This window comes from Nasonia vitripennis, chromosome 4 (assembly GCF_009193385.2).
Source record: "Nasonia vitripennis strain AsymCx chromosome 4, Nvit_psr_1.1, whole genome shotgun sequence".
NCBI classification, from domain to species: domain Eukaryota; kingdom Metazoa; phylum Arthropoda; class Insecta; order Hymenoptera; family Pteromalidae; genus Nasonia; species Nasonia vitripennis.
The window spans coordinates 27,690,830-27,709,377 of NC_045760.1; the positions used below are offsets into that span (position 1 = coordinate 27,690,830).

At 44.1% G+C, this 18,548-nt stretch overlaps 1 protein-coding gene and 1 long non-coding RNA gene across 2 annotated transcripts in view; one reads left to right on the forward strand and one right to left on the reverse strand.

Moving 5' to 3' along the window:
* Positions 1-18,548, forward strand: part of LOC100122149 (syndecan) — a 37,783-nt gene that overhangs the window by 6,655 nt on the left and 12,580 nt on the right. The gene's annotated exons all lie outside the window — the stretch shown is intronic.
* Positions 15,402-16,828, reverse strand: LOC103316707. The gene is made up of 3 exons (XR_004344831.1): positions 16,616-16,828; positions 15,892-16,512; positions 15,402-15,799 (listed from the first exon to the last, which is right to left on the reverse strand). It is a non-coding gene; the product is annotated as an uncharacterized LOC103316707 (long non-coding RNA).

The following is an 18,548-nucleotide window of genomic DNA, read 5'->3' on the forward strand; positions in this document are numbered from 1 at the left end:
CTGTACGAATTTAGTTCGTTGTAATGTAAAAAGCGGAAATAATCGTGCGAAGGACTGCCTCCCTCGTCGTTCTCATTAAGTGTACGAACCGTACAGCAGCGCTAAAACAGCAAGTTTTAATTGAATCGACGCACGGATTGTACTGCAGCGCGACGAATTATTCACCCTCGGTTAGGTTAAATTATACAAAACTTGATTCTTGAACGAGTTATCTTTAGTGATGGTGAAAAAGTAGGGATGCAACTTATCTATAAGCTTTTAACGTAACCAGTAAAAATCAGGTGGAATCTTCCATTTAGCATCGTCAGGGCTGTATTTGATAAGTGCAAATCAAAACAAAACTTTTTAGTTCCTGGCTCTTTAGTTCCAGGCTATCTTATCATCTTGCACACTGATTACATATAGCGGTTTGTCAGCTTTGTCAAAACTACCTTATTCGATTAGTTTTCATTTCTAATAGGGAACAGACATGATTTATAAAACCTTAGTAATATTGTTTTGAAAATTCAGTTTGCCCATAATACGTTTAAACGAGATTGAGAGCTCAAAATAGATTCTTGATGACTGAATTTATGCACTCAAATGCTCGTACGTTAGGTTGGGTCTTTATCCTTTAAGCCGCCATATTGGAGAGCTGCCGTTTTAAAAACTACTTAAACATATGAATTTTTAATTAATCATATTAGGGCCTAGAGGTACTAAATCAGCAAAAAATTGATGCATAACGTATTATTATGCTATTTTCTACTGTATATAAGTATTTATATGTATATAGCAAAATCATGTCTGTTCCCTATTAGTACGAAATTAAATAAAACGCAGCAATATTGTTGTTTCCACTACCAGCACTCTACCTATTAAATCATGGCTAAGCAATCAAAGAGATCGAAAGCCAGTCGAAAGACAGCACACTTTTGCGCGCGCGTGTGTGTGTGCGCGTGTAAGCTAGACTTTCGCGAATTCAGCGCTCGAAAAGCAATTTCGAACAGCAGTTTGTCGACTTTGCGTGACTCTCTCTCTCTCTCTCTCTCTCTCTCTCTCTCTCTGCAGAAACCTAAATGCCATTCATCAAGCGACAAACGCGTTCGGAGTCCGAAACTCGGTCGCGAATGTCTAATTACAGAACTGGAATACAAACTCTTTTATGTGTGGCAAACTTCGACAAATGACACGTCTCGAAACCGAAACAAAAAGCACACGTATGTGCATATGGTGACGTTCAAACCAACCAGAGTTTTGAACGAAAGAAAAGAAGACTGAAATAGTGTCTTTTCGAATCCTCGATCACATCACACCGAAGAAATCGACTTTTGGGTCGTTCGCTCTCGCGGGACGTAACCATCACGCGAGAGACCTATGATATAGCGCGCAACACACACACACACACATACCACGAAATTCTCCTTTCACTCCGTGGCGAACCCGAGAGACTCGCGTGGAGTTATGTACATATCTACAAAATATGTCTATCTCCATAGAGCCATAAAAGAGCCGAAAATATCGAAGGCCCTTCTCCCGACTCCTAGAAATTCCATCCCGAGCGTTCAGACCCCTTTAGAAGAACTTGCATAGGTGTATGCATGCATGACGCAGCACAAGAGAGCGTCTCTACTCCGATTATTAGATTTCGCGGTTAAAACGCTCCGCGACACGGCTTTCTCTCTCATCCCTCTCTCGTGCACACGTAGGCTTTTAAACGAAAAAGATACAGAGAGAGAATGAACTTTGGCGTGAGGTGGCCGCGCCTCTCTCTGCATCAGCTACACAGCCTCGCCCACGCAGTAGATGAAGAAAAATCGTTGCGTAAACGTCGACGCGAGCGACGGGAAGATGAAAGGCTCGAGAACGCGTATACAGGCTCTCTTTCGAGCTGGAAACGAGAAATGATAATTTTAAAAAATAACACGCACACATGGACTTGATTCTCCTGACGGATACACTATACACGTGTTAATCCTCTGAAATGTTCTTCGAACGCCTGTCCGAAACGTGTCGGATTCGTACGAGTCAATACGCAACATTTTAACGAAATTGAGATTCGTATATATGTCCGTATGTATAATAGACAGGATCGATCGTTCTGTGCGCCCATATGCTCGGAATAATTCGTAGCGACGTGTAAACAAGGAGAGCGAGTAATTAGCAATGCGCCGATGGCTCCTGTTTATTCAAACGCTTTTTTCCTCCCTCTGCGTTGAAATGTCAACCAGGATTCTCCTACATAGAAACAGCGTTAACATTTCACGCGACAAACGAATCGACGTTTAGCGCGTAGCTTAATGTTTGCACTCGACGTCTGTTCCGTGCAGTCGAGCGTGCTAAATGCCGCGATGAAAAAAAAATTTTTTATTGCAGTTTACCAGGAAAAGGAGAGTCGTTATCTCGTCGAGTCGTGCTCGCGCGAACGGATGAATCATATCGACGAAAATGCCGAAGCTCTCTGGTGTATGTACGAGAGAGATTGTTGTACGTTTCCACGACGGAATGTCATCGCGTGGAAGATTAACCCAAATATTTGGTGAGGCCTCCAACAAGTCTCGAGGAAAAACAGACAAAGATGCAGGGTGACGGACAGCTACTAGACGGATAGAGATCCGCGTTGTTTATGCTCAGTCATGTGTCCGCGTGTGTCGGTCGGAGAGAGAATATTGTATATAGAGAACGTCGAACGAGAGCGAAGGAAGCGAAGCGAGCCGGTGAATCGGCCGAGTGCAGTCTCAAACATGTGTGCGGATTTAATTCTCGTCTCTCTGGATTTATAGCGACGTGGGGGTTCCGTAAAGAGACTCCTATATTTCCACAGCCAGGCTCTCGTCTCTATGCTTCTCTTTTCCGTGAATGGCTCGAAGATCAGTTGTCGTATGTATTTAGCTGCTATAGCTCGCTGTACGTTCGGGAATTTCTGACCTCTTTTTTCACGAGAAGAGATCCAAGAGAGCCTACTGTGGCGAAAAACACATCAGCGCGACGTTTATGAATATTAATCGATACCGAGCGTCAACGAGTGTATGCAAAGCACCTTAAACTTGCTAGACGGTTCAAAGTTCTCTGCTCTGTGTAACGCTCGCGGAGGAAGTGGGTCGACAACAGCTGATGCGAAACTTGAAAAATACAACACCGAGATTTGGCAGGCTGTAAAATTTATGTCATCGAAGCCAGCAATCGCGCTCTTGGATACAATTAATTCCACCGTTATCGCATCCGGAACAGAGGATATAGAAGGAAGATGGCCATTGTCTCTACAACTCTTTCGGTCTTTGTCCTTTAACAAAGTCCTCGGATCACAGCAAGCAAGATATAATAGCCATTTCGCCGAGAAATCAAGCCTGTGCAATGCGACTGAAAGCAAGATCCTCTACGAAGTTGGCCCACGTTTCTCGTGTGCGCAATGATTTTCTTTGTTTCGAGACACCTCGCACACACAGACTCTACTATACACGCTTTCCTTTGTAGAAGGTAAATTCGATTCGCGATGCTCGCGACAGCCCAAACGGCCAATTACATATTCGTCGTGCATCGGAGCGTGTCGTCACATATGTACACATCAGAGACTCTTTTTCACGAGTCTTCATGAGCGACGTAGAAAGAGCTCATTGTTCAGTCCATTAGGAATATGCATATTAGGCTGCAGCAGCTATAATTGAATATCGAAAGCTGCTGCACCTATGCCAGAACTCGAGAGGGACGGCGAGTTTCACCTGCACGTGAGCCGCAATACAATTTCACGTAACGACACCAGGAACTGTATACGCATATTTGGAATTCTTATCGGGATACATAATTGAGGCGAGTCACGCCTCGATGTTCCATACGCGAGCAGCTAGCCTATTATGATATCACGTCAATTTTACTGTGACAGATATAGCAAGCACATTTTCCATCGACTGTTTTTATTGAATCAATCGCGTTATGTACTCCGGTATAGCATCAGCAGCAGCGTTCATAAATTGTTTCATCAACCGGTTCACGATGTCAGCGCGGCGAGAAAGGCTATATATTCGAATTTAATAAAATTGGAGATTTCCTGTTATGTAGTATGCCTGTATATCGATTAAGCCAATGAGCTGTGATTTTTATGTAACGAATGGCCCCTACACGTTGGACACAATTGATGAGATGTGTGTGTGTAAATATATAATCTCGAGTCTTTGCTCTTCGCTGTTCCTGTGTGTAACGTACGCTTTTTTTCTCCCGAGTCGAGTATATACAAACACGACATCAACGTTGCAGCAGTCTCTACAGGTGGGCAAATAACTTTGGAACAATTTGCCGCAAACGTCTCTCTTGTGTTACACAACCTGCGCAACTTTAATTTAGTTACTCGCTGGTAACTTCGTCATCATTGCTTCCAGAGTCCAATACATCGTCGGGTGCTTGAATAACGAAAAAAGTAAGGCCAGCAATTACAAGCCTGTGCTCACTAGCTGATTCGTTTGTATACGGGTCGATTGAAAGTACATCCCCTGAACAATCACGGCACGTTCAAACACACTCAATTTAGCTCTCTCTCTCCGTGCATCTAACCGTTATAAACTGCTCATTTCGTCGGGCTCGAATTGTTGGCTCGAAAACCGCAGCAAACAGCCTAGTACGAATTCAAATGTTGACCGGAGATATTGCGTGTGTACGTGTATGCACTTCGCTGAGAGCTAAAAATTACACATGATGTATGTTTGCAACAAACCAGTTTTTTCAAACATGGCGATAGAAACGCGCAATTTCTTAACGTACAGGGTATACACACGCATCAGTTTTCGACGAAACCAACGAAACCAGAGGGGCTCGACAGGAGGGTGAAAGGGCTGCTCTGCTGTATCGATTAGTCTCGCGCTCCTTATCTAGATGTGCTGTAAGACAGGAGCGAGTCAGGTTCGCCAATAGCTGTGCTGGACAAGGGGTGTACGGATGGGTCGATGTGTGTGTGTGTGTATATATGTAGAACACGTCTAGCCAACTCTACATCGAACGTCACCCCTATATATCTCCATCTATCTATCCATCCCTCGACTCCTCGTGCACTTTTTCACTAAAGCGAGAGCGAGAGCTATGTGTGTGTGCCAGTTATTGGCAAAACGTGCCTTCTCTCAATATCGCAGTCTATAATTGAACGGCATTGCCGCGTCGACGGAAATAGAATAGAAATTGCTGTGGTGCTCTCCTCCAGCCCTCTATCACCTTGCCTCTCCCTCCCCTTGTATCATTTCCTCTCCTTCAACCTTTTTTCCCTCCTGTACCAAAACTGCGCGAGTTAATGTACGGCTGGATCGTGTTGCTCGTAAATTTCTCCTGTGTTTGGCTTGAGTGTTTGATATAATACCGAAGACCACTGTAAGAGATGATGAAAAACAATAAGACCTCACACTGCAGTGAGAATCGCGTTAGCGAAGAAACTCGAAGAATCTTAAAAGTTGCTAGCTGTCGAATCTTCGATGCAAACTAAACTTTCAATTCTCTTAATACTTTCGCGAAGCCTGCCAATCAAAAAGAGAAGCTCTCAAACTCGAAGCAACGAAGCGCGAGTCTCCCTAAACGCCGTCGTTTTTATTTTCTTCGGTCAAGTTTTCGCATACGATGTATGATAAAATCAATGTTGGTAGAGGAATTTTAAAATTTATCTTTCCCGACCGCTAATTTCCCGACGTCTCTCTGTGTGTCTGTGTGTACGAGTATTGGCTTTACACGTCGGCAAAGGAAACTATGCATATATTTGCTTTGCTCTCAGGAATATAGAGACACACAGTGTACCATTAGTTTAACGGCCGTGGATTTCTTTCACGTTGCGCAACTCTCAATGCCACGTGCCTGAGTAAATTGATATTTTGAAAATTTACGACGAATCGAGCGAGTGATAAATGTCGAATCTCCTTTTTTAACGAAGTGTCCTTTTGGGTGCAATAAATACGATCTAGGTTTGCTGCAATTCGCTGGGGTCCATTTTTTTTAAATTCTGCTTCAGGTATACGCGTAAACGCAAAAAGAAGCCCCAAAACACGAGTCTTGCCGCACAAGCCATCACCAGCAGCTCGAACAACCGCAATTCCGTCGTCGCGCGAGTTTCATAAGAATCCAGAACGATAAGACTTCGGCAAGATAAGACGTCGGCGCGTATGCAGTTGTTTACGTATTCTTTTCAGCCGAGCATTTGTTTACGTATTCCCGACGCTCTCCGCGTCTAATTTTTCGTCTCTATATCTATACACTGCACCAGTCGACTCATTACCTTACAAATGCTTCCTTCGAGACTTTTCGAATCTTTTCATCCTTATCCCCCGAGTCGCACTGCACCTTTCAACACAAAATTTTCCGGTGTATAGATCGTACAGTATCTCCTGGAGAAGAGCGAGTGGGTTAATAATAACCGGATAAAGTTTCGCCGATTCGGCTGCACAGGGGATCTCTCGCGAATCGCACATAACGGCCGAAGAGGAATTACGGAGATATCCACGAGATTTTCCGTTCTCTCTTCTATACAGCTTCTGTTTACAGACTCGAGTTTTACGATGTTTTCTCTCCGGTACACACATACCGCTATCTCTCGAGCGCTCTCGTATTTCTCCTCCCTCCACTGTATAACTTCCCTCCTTATCGTTTCTCCCGAATACGCGTAATCTCTCCCCGATACGCGTATTATAGTCTTGTTTATTTCTCACATCCGAGACTCTCTACTCTCCTCGAGGTGTTTGTAGTAAGTACAAACGCGACATCTGGAAATTCCGGGATTCGATTACTTTTTGCACGTGGTCGGCAGCGATGATGACGAGGGTAATAGTGTGTATAACGCACTGATTGGCCGGGTCCTCGTACCGAGTGCACGCGCGACGATAGCGCGCTCTATGGCCGGCGCCGATGAATTTAATTATGTCGCGTGGCGACCCGTCCGACGCGTCGCCTTTAATTAATCGACGCTTCGCAGGGGCTCTCTTGGCGAAAGTATGCCGCTACTGAGACCGGTGCATTTTTCCCTCTATACACTGGATAAACGGGAAAGGCATGACTGCTAATTACAGGAGGAAATAGTTATGTCACACGCATTGAAATGTCTCAAGACACTTGCGTCAGATACGCAGCGATATGTGCCGATATCGATCTCTGTGTGCAGGAAGAAAAATGCATATATGAGTGCAGCATTGGCAGCTGGAAGCGAGCAACAACTCGTCTAGCAGCAGCAGCAGCAGCAGCAGCAGCAGCTTGACGCGAAGATCGAGAGGAAGAAAGAGAGAACGAGTCGGATGAAAACCGGTCCTACCACGCCGACATCCACGCCTCCATCCTTCTATAGGACACACGACGGAGAGGAGCTCTCTCGCGCGCCGGATATTCCGTAACGCGAGATCCTTCCCCCCACACGCATACACACACCTACGCCATGTGTGTATTTGATTTTTTAAGATGTGCGGAAAAATGTGCATTTAATATCGAGACCGACCGACTTCCTGTCGTACACGAGTTTTAATACATACACGAAAGCTCTCGGTATTAATGAATCGCGTGTATAAGTACCGGCCGCCGTCAGGGCCTTTTATGGCGATGTCTGCGCCGGCCGCGCTCTAACTTTTACCCACAGCGCGCCGCTGCGAAAAACCCAATCACGGCATCGTGTATATGTGTATATGCGTGTGTAAGTAATTGCTTCGTGCGTTTACGTGTGTGTGTATATATATATATATATGTGTGTGTGTGTGTGTGTGTGTGTGTAAGCGATGAAATAACGGATATGCATTATTGAAAAGCGCTAGTATCGTCGTCCGATTGTTTATTTTGAAAGTGAGAGAAGCTGAGACAAAAGTCGGCCGTATATGGAGAGAGACACTATAGTTTTCCTTTGAGTGCGCGCGCAGCGAGAAAACCCATCGCGGGTATACGTGCAGGTTCGCTGATTTTCCTATAAATAACTTTTCGCGCGCTCTATACGCCGCTGCTGTGTGTAGCCTATATACATCGACGAGACATATGCTGTTACGTGTGTGTAAGTTCACGAGAGGCCATATACTGACTTTATTTCTGTTTTTCTATGTGATCTTCGATTTCGCGCGATTAAATCTGTTATACGCGCCGTATTGCAGCGTTGAATATTAATTTAATTTAGGCTCGGATTCGATCTCGTTAAATTTTCGTGTGGGTATAGTTTATCGGGAACAGAATATCGGGGCTGTGAATAATTTCTGCTAATTAATATAGATACCGGCGTTATATTACAATAGCTTTCGCGTTTACGATCGAACCAGGGGGGGAAGTGTATCAAAATTCGTGAATCATTTTGTTTTGACCACCTCGATATCGCGTTTCCCCGCATAAGAAAAAAATAAGAGACAAGAGCGATTTCTTACGGGACTTTCCCAATTAGACACGAAAACACAAAAGTAGTCGTCTATCCAATGGAAAAATAATGATCGATAGAACGAGCTGCTGCACAGCCCGAACCCGTTCTCGTATTCTCTCTCGGCCTTAATTCGCTCTCCCGCATAGCTCGTACGACTCTTTTTTCTCGTTTCGCGCACTACTGTCGACGCTGCTGCAGCTTCTGCGCGAAATCCCTCGATGTTTCCGAATAATTTTCAATATTTTTCTTCGCGTCCTTCGAGAAAAAGAGAGAACACTTGGGTACACGCGAAAATCGAATATTCAAAACGCCGGAAGTTGGAAAACGAGGAAAGTGACGGCGGCAAAGCAGGTTATGCGGGGGAGGAGAGAGAGATAGAGAGAGAGAGAGAGAAAGAGAGAGAGGAAATAAGTATATACGACATTCGCGCGCGCCAATGTGTAGGTAGGTCAGCCTATTGCGTTTGCTGCATATATAAGAGAGAGAGCCGCACCTCTTCTCTCTCTCTCTCTCTCTAGATTCTCGACTTGAAATTTGACGATTTTCTCGGTTCGCATTTTTGCACAGTATAAGCGTTGTATATACTGATGGGCGGTGACGTTTGGATAATGATATTGAAAAATGCGCGGTTAGCATGGTATCGATGAGTAATCGACGGAACGAGAGGAGCATCAGTCTATCTCAACTTACGTCAGCTGACCTTCGCGTATCTTCTGACACACGGCTGCATATAAACCGGCGCTGATGCTCAGTCAATCAGTCGCGCGCAGTTCATGCGTCCGTCATGAATTATTCATCCGGCAATAAGCTAATGGAAAAGAGACGGCGGAAACCGATCGATCGATTAGAGACGATTGTGTACACAGGGCTTTTTATATACAATCGCGTATAATCATATACGATAAAGTACAAGAGCTTTTTAATTTAAGGGGAATATATAGCCGCTCGAAAATCAAATTTGCCAAGGGGCGAGCTTTGCCACAGCGGTGGAATGAGATAAGGTGGATTAGTCGTCGTTCGTCGCTGGAATCCCTCTCTCTGATGCTCCGCAGAGATCTTCACACAGGCTCGACAAATATTTGCACGTCCTCTGCCAATCTTACCATCTCACACTCCGCCAGTTTCTCTTCCCGGAAAATTCCCGGCTCTTGCAATTTGGCAAGCTTTCGCGCGCGGGAAAAATAGCTCGTCTTCGCTCTAATGTCTTCCAGCACTGGAAAATTCGGGGACGTGGTGTATATCACTGGAATAACAAGTTCCATGGAATAAACCAACGCAGCGCGAGTGTCTAGGCCGTAAGAAATTTTCGGAGCGGGAAAATGTAGGTCGCGAAATTCGAAAATTCCCGCGCCGCGACTAATGGAAAGCTCGAGTGAAGGAGAGCTGCGGAAACTTGGGTCGTCGAACATTTGTCCCCGTCTGAGAATTAGTCGGTCGCGACTGTAATTGCAAAAGCGTTATGCGCACAGTTTCAAAGAGAGAGACGAACGAGCGCGAAATTTGCGGCGAACTTTATCGAGCTTTTGTGTCAAAACTGTTCCAGATTCGCGGGCTTTATAATTTTTCCCCATTTCGAGCGAGTGTAATTACACCCAAGGGAGAAAACACGGTTAAATTCTCTCGGAGTATACGTACACAGCTCGTTTACGTAACTTGCGATGTTCTCTTTTCTCCGGCGTAGATAAACGCCCACGTCTGGCTGGCAGAGACTCTCTCTTGCTCTCGAAACTTTATTTCGGCTGCATTCCAGCTTGCGATAAAAACGTTGCAGCGACTGTTCCTAAATTTCTCTATTTTTTTCGGCGTTTATAGATACAGATATTAAAGCCGAAAATCGCCGGCTAATAGGGAGCTTTGTCCATCCACACGTTTTGAATCACACGAGCTTTTACGGAGAGGCGGTAAAATTGAATTGAGGATAAGGCGCTGGAGTAGGTCACGCAGCTGCCGTTGCGATAGATGTATACATTATACAGTAGTGCGTATTATAGCTGCAGTCGCCGGTGTTATTCGGCTTAATTCGCGCTCGCAGTACGCGTGTATAATAATGGCTGCGTATTAGGCAATTTCGCGCACGCATAAGCCCCGGCCGAGATTAACGAATTCCAGAGCTTTGTAAGAACTGCATATCCAGTGTGGCCTACGCATCTATTATGTTATTGAGAATCGCGCGATTATACGCAAGCGGGTTTAATTCGATGGAATAATCGATGCAGCTGCTGCTAATGATGTTAATCCTGTTATCGGTTTATTAAAAATGAGAGTTAAGTTTGTTAAAAATCGACGTGTTTAAAAGTATACATAATATGAAACGGACGAATATCATATGCGCAGATTGGGCAATTCGTGTGAGAGTCACGTTCACATAATTAATCGCGTCGCTGCAGCGTATGCTTCTGTGCACATCCGAATACAAATCGAGCGCCTACACCTCTTTGAATTTTTTTTTAAACGCACTGAAGAATCTCTAGTGTAGGCGCACAGAATAGCAATATTCAAGCATCCTACCTCAGCAAGAAATGAATAATGAATAATCATCGGTATGTTCTTACAATAATGCATTATTAACAACGAATTCCACGAAAAATTTTCCAATCGCTCGTCAAACCAGCCCCACTTTTTTCCTCTGTCAATGCAACACGGACTTCCCAGCAAAGGCTTGATTATCGATTTTGGAAAGAAAGAGTCGACTGTGCATCACTGAGCTTCCTCGCGCGAGTTTTTTTCTCGCTCCTTATCTCCAGCAGCGGATCGAGGATGTGTCAGTGTGTGTAAACGGCTAAAAAGTTATCCCGTCGTCATTTCATATCTTCCGTGGAAGCCTCATCTCTTCATGTCCTAAATCCCTCCCTATATAAAAAAGTCATAACCGGATGCTGTGAAGCCAAGATAGACGTTTTGTGATTGGCTCATGTAGTGCGCATGCGTATAAATCTGGAATCCTAAACGTCTTTGAAGTTAGGACGCGCGAAGTGCGCTGTTCGAGCTCTGGTTATTCAATACAAAGCTGATTACGAAATATTCTAGTTTTTGAGGTTAGAAAATATTAATATGGTACATAATGAGCTAGAATAATTTATATGAACTAAACAATCATTATATTATGAATTATAGTCGTAAAAGTAATAAACTGAAATCAAAATATTAAACTTAAACCACACTAAAACATTTCAAATTTTGGCGCCATTCAACCGGATGTATAGCCATAACCAATCAAATCGAGCTTTAAATAGCTTCACAACATCCAGCCATCTCTTTTATAAGAGAGAAATATACTGCACTGCGATTAGCTGTTCCTTTCCGCGCAAGATCTTTACATTTATGAATTCCTAACCTAAAAGAGTGTAATTTGAGAATACACGACAAGAACCTGTGAAGCGGGTCTAAAGTAGCTAGTGAAATTAAATTATATCTTCGACGCAACATATCCTACGCTTGAAATTCTCCGAAACAAAAAGGAAAAAAAAGAAAATATTCATAACGTGTACGTCGCGTTTCCGGAATACGCTGCAGCATAACTCGTTGGACGGCTGTCGATTTCATATCTGTCCTCCTCTGCAGCACCAGCACATATACCATCACGGCTCGTTTCTTCGGCCGCCTATTTGCTCGATGCTTTGTTTTTCCCTCTTTTTTCACCGCGGCTAGTTTTTTCGTTTCTCCGAGTGTGCGTACCTATACGTGTGTGTCCCCGGGCGCAATATAGCGAAAAGTTCGATTTCCCCCCTGTCGATCCTCTGCAATTTCCGGTCTCGTGCTCTTCGACGTTGTCGAGTGTGTGTGTGTGTGTGTGGCTTGAAAATATAATTGCATACTTCAATCACGCGAAATCGATTATATTTTCACGGAAAAGATGACGTCGTCGAGATTTAGTAGTCCGATTATTCAAAGGCTTCGTTCACTACTGCATATGCGGAAAAGCGATTCAGTCAAGCGCAAAGTCGAAGATATAATATTACGACCGCGACGCATTAATAAATTTGAAGCGAGACATTGCATATTGAAAATAGAGCTCGCTCGCGGTGCGATGCACAATGCCAAAGCCATTTGTCTGAGCCGCGAAGCGAGTATACTGCCGCCCGCACAGCTATTCTGCGGAGGATTGATGCCGTTTTATACCCCAGCGTGTAACCAGCTGATCCCGCCTATTAATCTCGAGACTGCAGTGTGTATGATAATATTGTGCTAAAAAGGTCGGCTGCGTGGGAAACGATAGTTTATGTATATACTCGCACACACACACGTACACTTTGATAGCCAATTGGGAAATTGCGCGAATTAGAGTCGCGTGACGTGGTGTATAACGTATAGCTAAGCCGAGGATATTACCGTGATTGGACTGTGTGCCGTCTTTCTCTCCTGCACTACGCGACGACTGGCGAAGGTCATATCTGTGAGTCGCGACCATTTGACACGTCCCCGCGCATATGTTATAGGCGTATACATATACGTATTATACATCGGCCGGAAGTCGCTCGCTTAGCCATTGAGCTGAAAAGTCTATGGGCTTTCGCAACTTTTCTTCATTATACAGCACAACGCTAACTATCGCGTCTAACTGGACATACCGCTTACGCAATCGCAGCGCATTGCGCGTAACAGTCGATTGTTAACATTGCGGTGTATCGCTTTTAGTCGTTGTTTGCACGCAGCTGCATCGGTTCTGGAATATAAAAATTCACCGGTGTGTCGTGTGCTGAATCGCCGGAGGAGAAAATGCGCACGTGCAAAAAAAGCGTGACGACGCGAGAGACATGTGTGTGTGCTGAAGCGGCAAGTGCAGTGACCGATCGACGAGCGTCGAAAAAAAAGCTTCGGCTGAATCTCTCGGCGACCTGCTTTATACGTTTCCGTTCTCTTGCCGCAAGGGACGACGCTGTGTGTTCGTGGATATAGCACACGATGGCCCTGACCTGTGTGGAGAGGTGCAGTACACTGGTTGGAGATGAGATGATGCTGTTGCGGAGTATTTTCGAAATTGGACCTAGGTCACTGCACACACTGCAGCTTGTGTCAAGCGAGTTCTGTTGACGAATTATTTCTCGAGGGTGCTTGCTGCTTTTTTCGAGAGGGAATGTTGGGAGATGTTCGTTTCGCGAGGATAAGCCTGAGGTTAAATACCGTGCGATGGAAAAATTAGAAGTGAGATTTTTTATTGGTTTTTAAACAATTATTTCGTCAATGTAAAACCTTTCATGCATGTTCAGAAAAACATCTGGTAATACTCAAGCTAAGCATACTGAACTGAAAATGGATTCAGATTTTTTTAAATAACATATCCAGTGCAAAACTATTGAACTTCCTCTTTTCACTGAATAAATGATCCAAAACATTCAACCCCTTACTTTTAACCAAATCAGTTTCCACAAGTGGATTCCAACATGTTCCAGAAGATGTACAACAATTTTTAAAAAGATCAAATGCATAATGGATTGATTCACAGATGTAACATCTAAGCTTTTAATTTTTCAAAGCCACGATGCAGATAAAACGCGTAAAAACGACTATGCGCGCTTCGCTTATTCGCGCACGATATCATTTTTAAAAAACGGGGATTTTGAGAAGCAGGAGATTTTCCGTTGTGGTAGGAAGAAACGCGTATACAGACGTGTATTTTCCATCCGGATGAATTTTTCAACCTCGTCGTGCAAAGCCTTTTATGCACCCAGCCCATAGTGCGGCGTTTCCCTCCACGCGCACTCACAGCTTTGATGTTATATACACGTCACGAATTTTAATACCGTGTGCGTGTATGCAGCGATCATCCCCGGCCCTCCGAAAATATTCCTCTCCTTTTTTTTTATCGTAAAATCGAAACGCGTTTTATGTATAGAATCGACTGTATACTAATGGGTTGTGTGTTTTTTTCTGTTGCAGGTATACAAACTCTTCAATCAAACTATACTATAACGAATCAGCTGATGCTTTTGACGAGTGTACTTAAGGTCGTATCGTAGCGAAAACGTCGACGAGATCCCGGTGACACCACGTTGTTGTTAAATTTTCTTCTCGTTTCTTTTTCTCGCGAAACCCAAATACCAAATCCATCAAAAGCAAGCACGTGCTACATTTGCACAAGTGCACTTAACATACATCGACGGCCGAAGGCGGGCTCGACTAGAGAGCAGGCTCCGGATTTTTTTTTTGACATGCAAATCGGGCACGACCATGCAACCGCGAGTGTTGCATCTGATATCTATATATATGTTCAGTGCACAAGGGGGAGGAACCGCGCGCAGAGTAGTGTGTCCATGTCCAACGACATTCGAATTAATCCGGTCTCTTTTCCGGAATGTCAGCCCTGCATACGAATCGCTGTTATATTATATATCCCTCTGTGTACGTCTGTGCCATCAATCTCTTTTTTTATTTTAATGCTTCAACTCGGATTATGCATTTTTTGTCCAAACGACGGCAGCATACAGTTGTCAATTATTCGCAGAGTGAAATTATTGTAATCCTCCATCAGCCGTATGAGGGCAGCTTTGTTGCTCGACGTGGACCGCGATGGTCCACGTTTGGTGAATTATAAACGCATTAAGAAAATTTCGAAATTGATTACTCAAGGGCCTAAAACTGCCAACTTTTAATGAACACCTCAAGCGTATTCCGCTTAATTCCGGTTTCTCGCATGTACTGGGGATGCTTTAATGCCGAACTCGATGAGAGATGTCATTGCAAATTGTATTTCTAATAATGCTGTTGCAAAAAAGTTAAAACTTCTGTTCGGCTCCAGACTGTTTTAGCAAACTTATTTCCAGAAAAGGGTCGTCATCGCGTTCTAAGACTGCACTCTGCCCTTCGTGCCAAAATAAACTCCTGTCCAAATGAGTCGAACGCAGTGTCGCGCATCTCCCTCCATGTCGAGCCGCATGACAACAACGCAGTAGCATTCGAATAATAGCATCGGAATCGTTTCATTCGAGAATGCGACCCATCTTTTCATTGTAATCGCAACTATTTATTTTGCACGTTGGCATCGAGTTCTCATACGCATATAGTTTATTGAGTCATGCGTTATTAGTAATTCAAATGCTTTGCACAGGCTGTGCAGGTATGTTGAATCAAGAACATTTTCAGATCTCTAGTCTCTATAGTCTTTATTTTATCTCCTATACACTTGGCATCCACTTCATCAGTGAATCGATGCACAAAACAAGATAAACACTCGGTTTCAGCACCATCACCCTATGCTGATCAGTATAGGTCTTCCGTGAACGCGTTAGTAATTATTCAACGATGTGATATTCAATTCCCACATAGGCTGAAGAATAGTGTCCAAGAATAAGAGACTCGTCCATTTGCAATGTCCACAAGCTACTGTATTCGATCAATCGTTTATGGCTGAAGTTGCTGCTATGTATACTTCCTCTCCCTGTTGATATCAAGCAAGAAAGCGGCCTTCGCTCTTTATCCTCCTCGCGGGCTGAACGACGACAACGGCTATTTTGTCCCGACTTATCGTCCAGCGCGTACTTCCTATACGTAAACAATTTTGTATTCTCAAGCTCGCATACCATCATATAATCGGTGCTAATAGACGAATCCCAGAAGATTCATCGGATTTTCACCTTGACTAGGAAATCTTGGTGTGCTTCGCGCACTCCTTATCGTATTATCAATTATATTTTTGCAGAATAATTTTTAATTTTGTTGCCTACTGAGCACTGACAGTTTGAAGCGTTTGTAGGTTATGTATAAAAATTCGCGTTTCTAAATTCTTGTACCAGGCGACTAGACTTCAATTAAATGCTTCACAACAAAGCCCATCACTTTTTTTACAAGAGGAGGATCCAAGCCTTACTATCGCACGCACACCTAATACATTATCTAACAATCGAGCTTCAGTCCTCTGCATTAGCTTTCGATAAAGCTGAACTCACTCGTTCATCTGTACACACATACCCCCACGGATATTATCGATCAGTCCGTAGGCTCGCACTCTCGTATACGTATGTGCGCGCCAATAAAGCTTTCGTATTTTCCAAGTGAACAATAGACAAAGACGGGTATCCAACAGCCCCGGCGTCTTCTTCAAAGCTTCGTACACATCGCGTGTGTAGCAGTCGTTGAATTACCAGCAGCAATCGTGCAGTCGGAAGCGCTGATAGAGTCGCGAACTTCAAAGGGATCCATCTCTCTCGGCGAAACTACGGCATTCGACTCCAGTCTATACTATACCAGAGCTGGATCTAGCATAACGACGGAAAGAGCAATTAGTATACGGCAGTCCTTACAAGCCGATCATCGTCGAAAATCCTTCCGAGATGTCGCGCGCCAGCGAGAGGTTATTACATCTCGCCAAATCACACGGCTGGAAAAAGGAGGCTACGTGTAGAGAGTGTCTGCTGCTGCTGCTGCTGCACCGACGGATGTTTAATGCATGAGGGACAGGCGCCAGTTAACTGTCTGTCTCTCTCTCTCTCTCTCTCTCTCTCTCTCTCTCTCTCTCTCTCTCTCTCTCTCTCTTTGTGTCGCTGTCCTGTCACCGCCGCCGCCGCTGCTGTTGCAGTATAGTAGCTATACATACGAACAAACCAACTTTCAGTCCTTTCAGCTCCGTTCAGAGCCCGGTAGACTGCGCGCGCAGCGGTTAATGATCGGACGTGTGCAGCTCGTATTATACATCTATGTCTCACGCAGCACACGTGCCATCGGCAGCTCTGTGCGCTGACAATACGCGTTTTCTTTTCTTCTCTCTCCTTTTTTTCCCTTCTTTGTGCAAGACTTTTTACTCCGCTCGCTGTGTTGAAGAGGAATACCTATACTTTTATAAAAATTTGTTATACAAACAAAATCATCAGGACGACGAATGTATAGGTATAAGTATATAAGCCCACTTGGGCGTAATTGAATCTTCGGTCTAATTGCGAATGCCAAGTTCAATACTCATCGTATCCCCCCGTGGGGCAGAGCTTCGAGCATTTCCACTCGAGTTCAAAGAAAATTGAACGGTCGGAAGGGCGGAGACGACGAGGACGGAAAGATCGAAGAGAAATGTAAAAGAGTCGCGGGACTTGGCCTTAAGAGACTAGCGAAAGAAGTTTACTCTTCGCGCTGCAAAGAAAAGAGAGAGAGAGATAGGAGAAGAGGGAAAGGAATGAAAGGAAAAGAAGAGTAGCTGCGCTCGTTAGCATATATCGAGCGCCGAGTCGGAAGGGGCCAGAGACATCACGAGTATGCTCTCGTGAAAATTTTGCGCAAGGAGAGAGAGTTCTTGGCTTTTTCCGCCACTTGAATCCGCGGGTACGCTGCTGCTGCTGCATAAACTCGTTGCACGAAAAACAGAGAGAGAGAGAGAGAGAGAGAGAGAGAGAGAGAGAGAGAGAGAGAGAGAGAGAGAGAGAGAGAGAGAGAGAGAGGCCGACAGACAAGTAGCAGCTCTGTACTTTGTCCGGTCAGCGCGAGACTGCATCATTTCCTCAATTGCGCGCTCGACGAGCCTGCGATACTTCATCACGCTCGTGTGTGTTTGCGTCTTTCGATATATCCGAAATATCAACTCGGGGACGTATTTATACATCGGCTTCGTGTTCTGCAGCTTAATGCAACGGAATTAGCTTGCTGACGCTGCATCGAGGAGCTTTTCCCGAAATAAGACGTTACGGATTTAGATTTCCACGCGTCTTTTACACTGCATCGGCTTGTGTGTGTGTTTTGCGCGCGCGTCATATGCGTGTAATAATGTAGGCGACGAAAATAGGGGCTGGTTTTAATTTTTATGAACGCGCGCAGGCTTGGACATTACGCCTGGAATAAACGAGGCGAGGCTCTTCTGATCGAGTGCCAAAAATTTTATCGAAGTGCTGATGGCTCTGCGTTATACGTTATGGAGTTAGTAATGTACTAATTTCTTGATTGCTGCGTGTTATCGAGTTATATGCCAGGGGTAAAAATAAAGAGCTGTTATACTTTGAACGAAGCTATTCCAAAAATTAGATCATTCGAATTAACTCCATAGAGGTAATACATTTTCTTTTTTTTTGGGAGAAAAGAAGAATATAAATTAAATTTTTTAGTGCTCATTGTTAGCATCCGTTTTTAATTAAATTTTTTATAATTCATTGTGGGCTTTGGCTTGTATTATAAAAACAAAAAAAAAATACTTTATTACATGAATCTTCGTTAAAATACTTTCATTAAAGATACAGGAAAATGTTCAAAAAAATCCTTCAAGGAAGTTGATAAGATGTACAGATACTTTACTCGATAATACCAGCAATTTAAA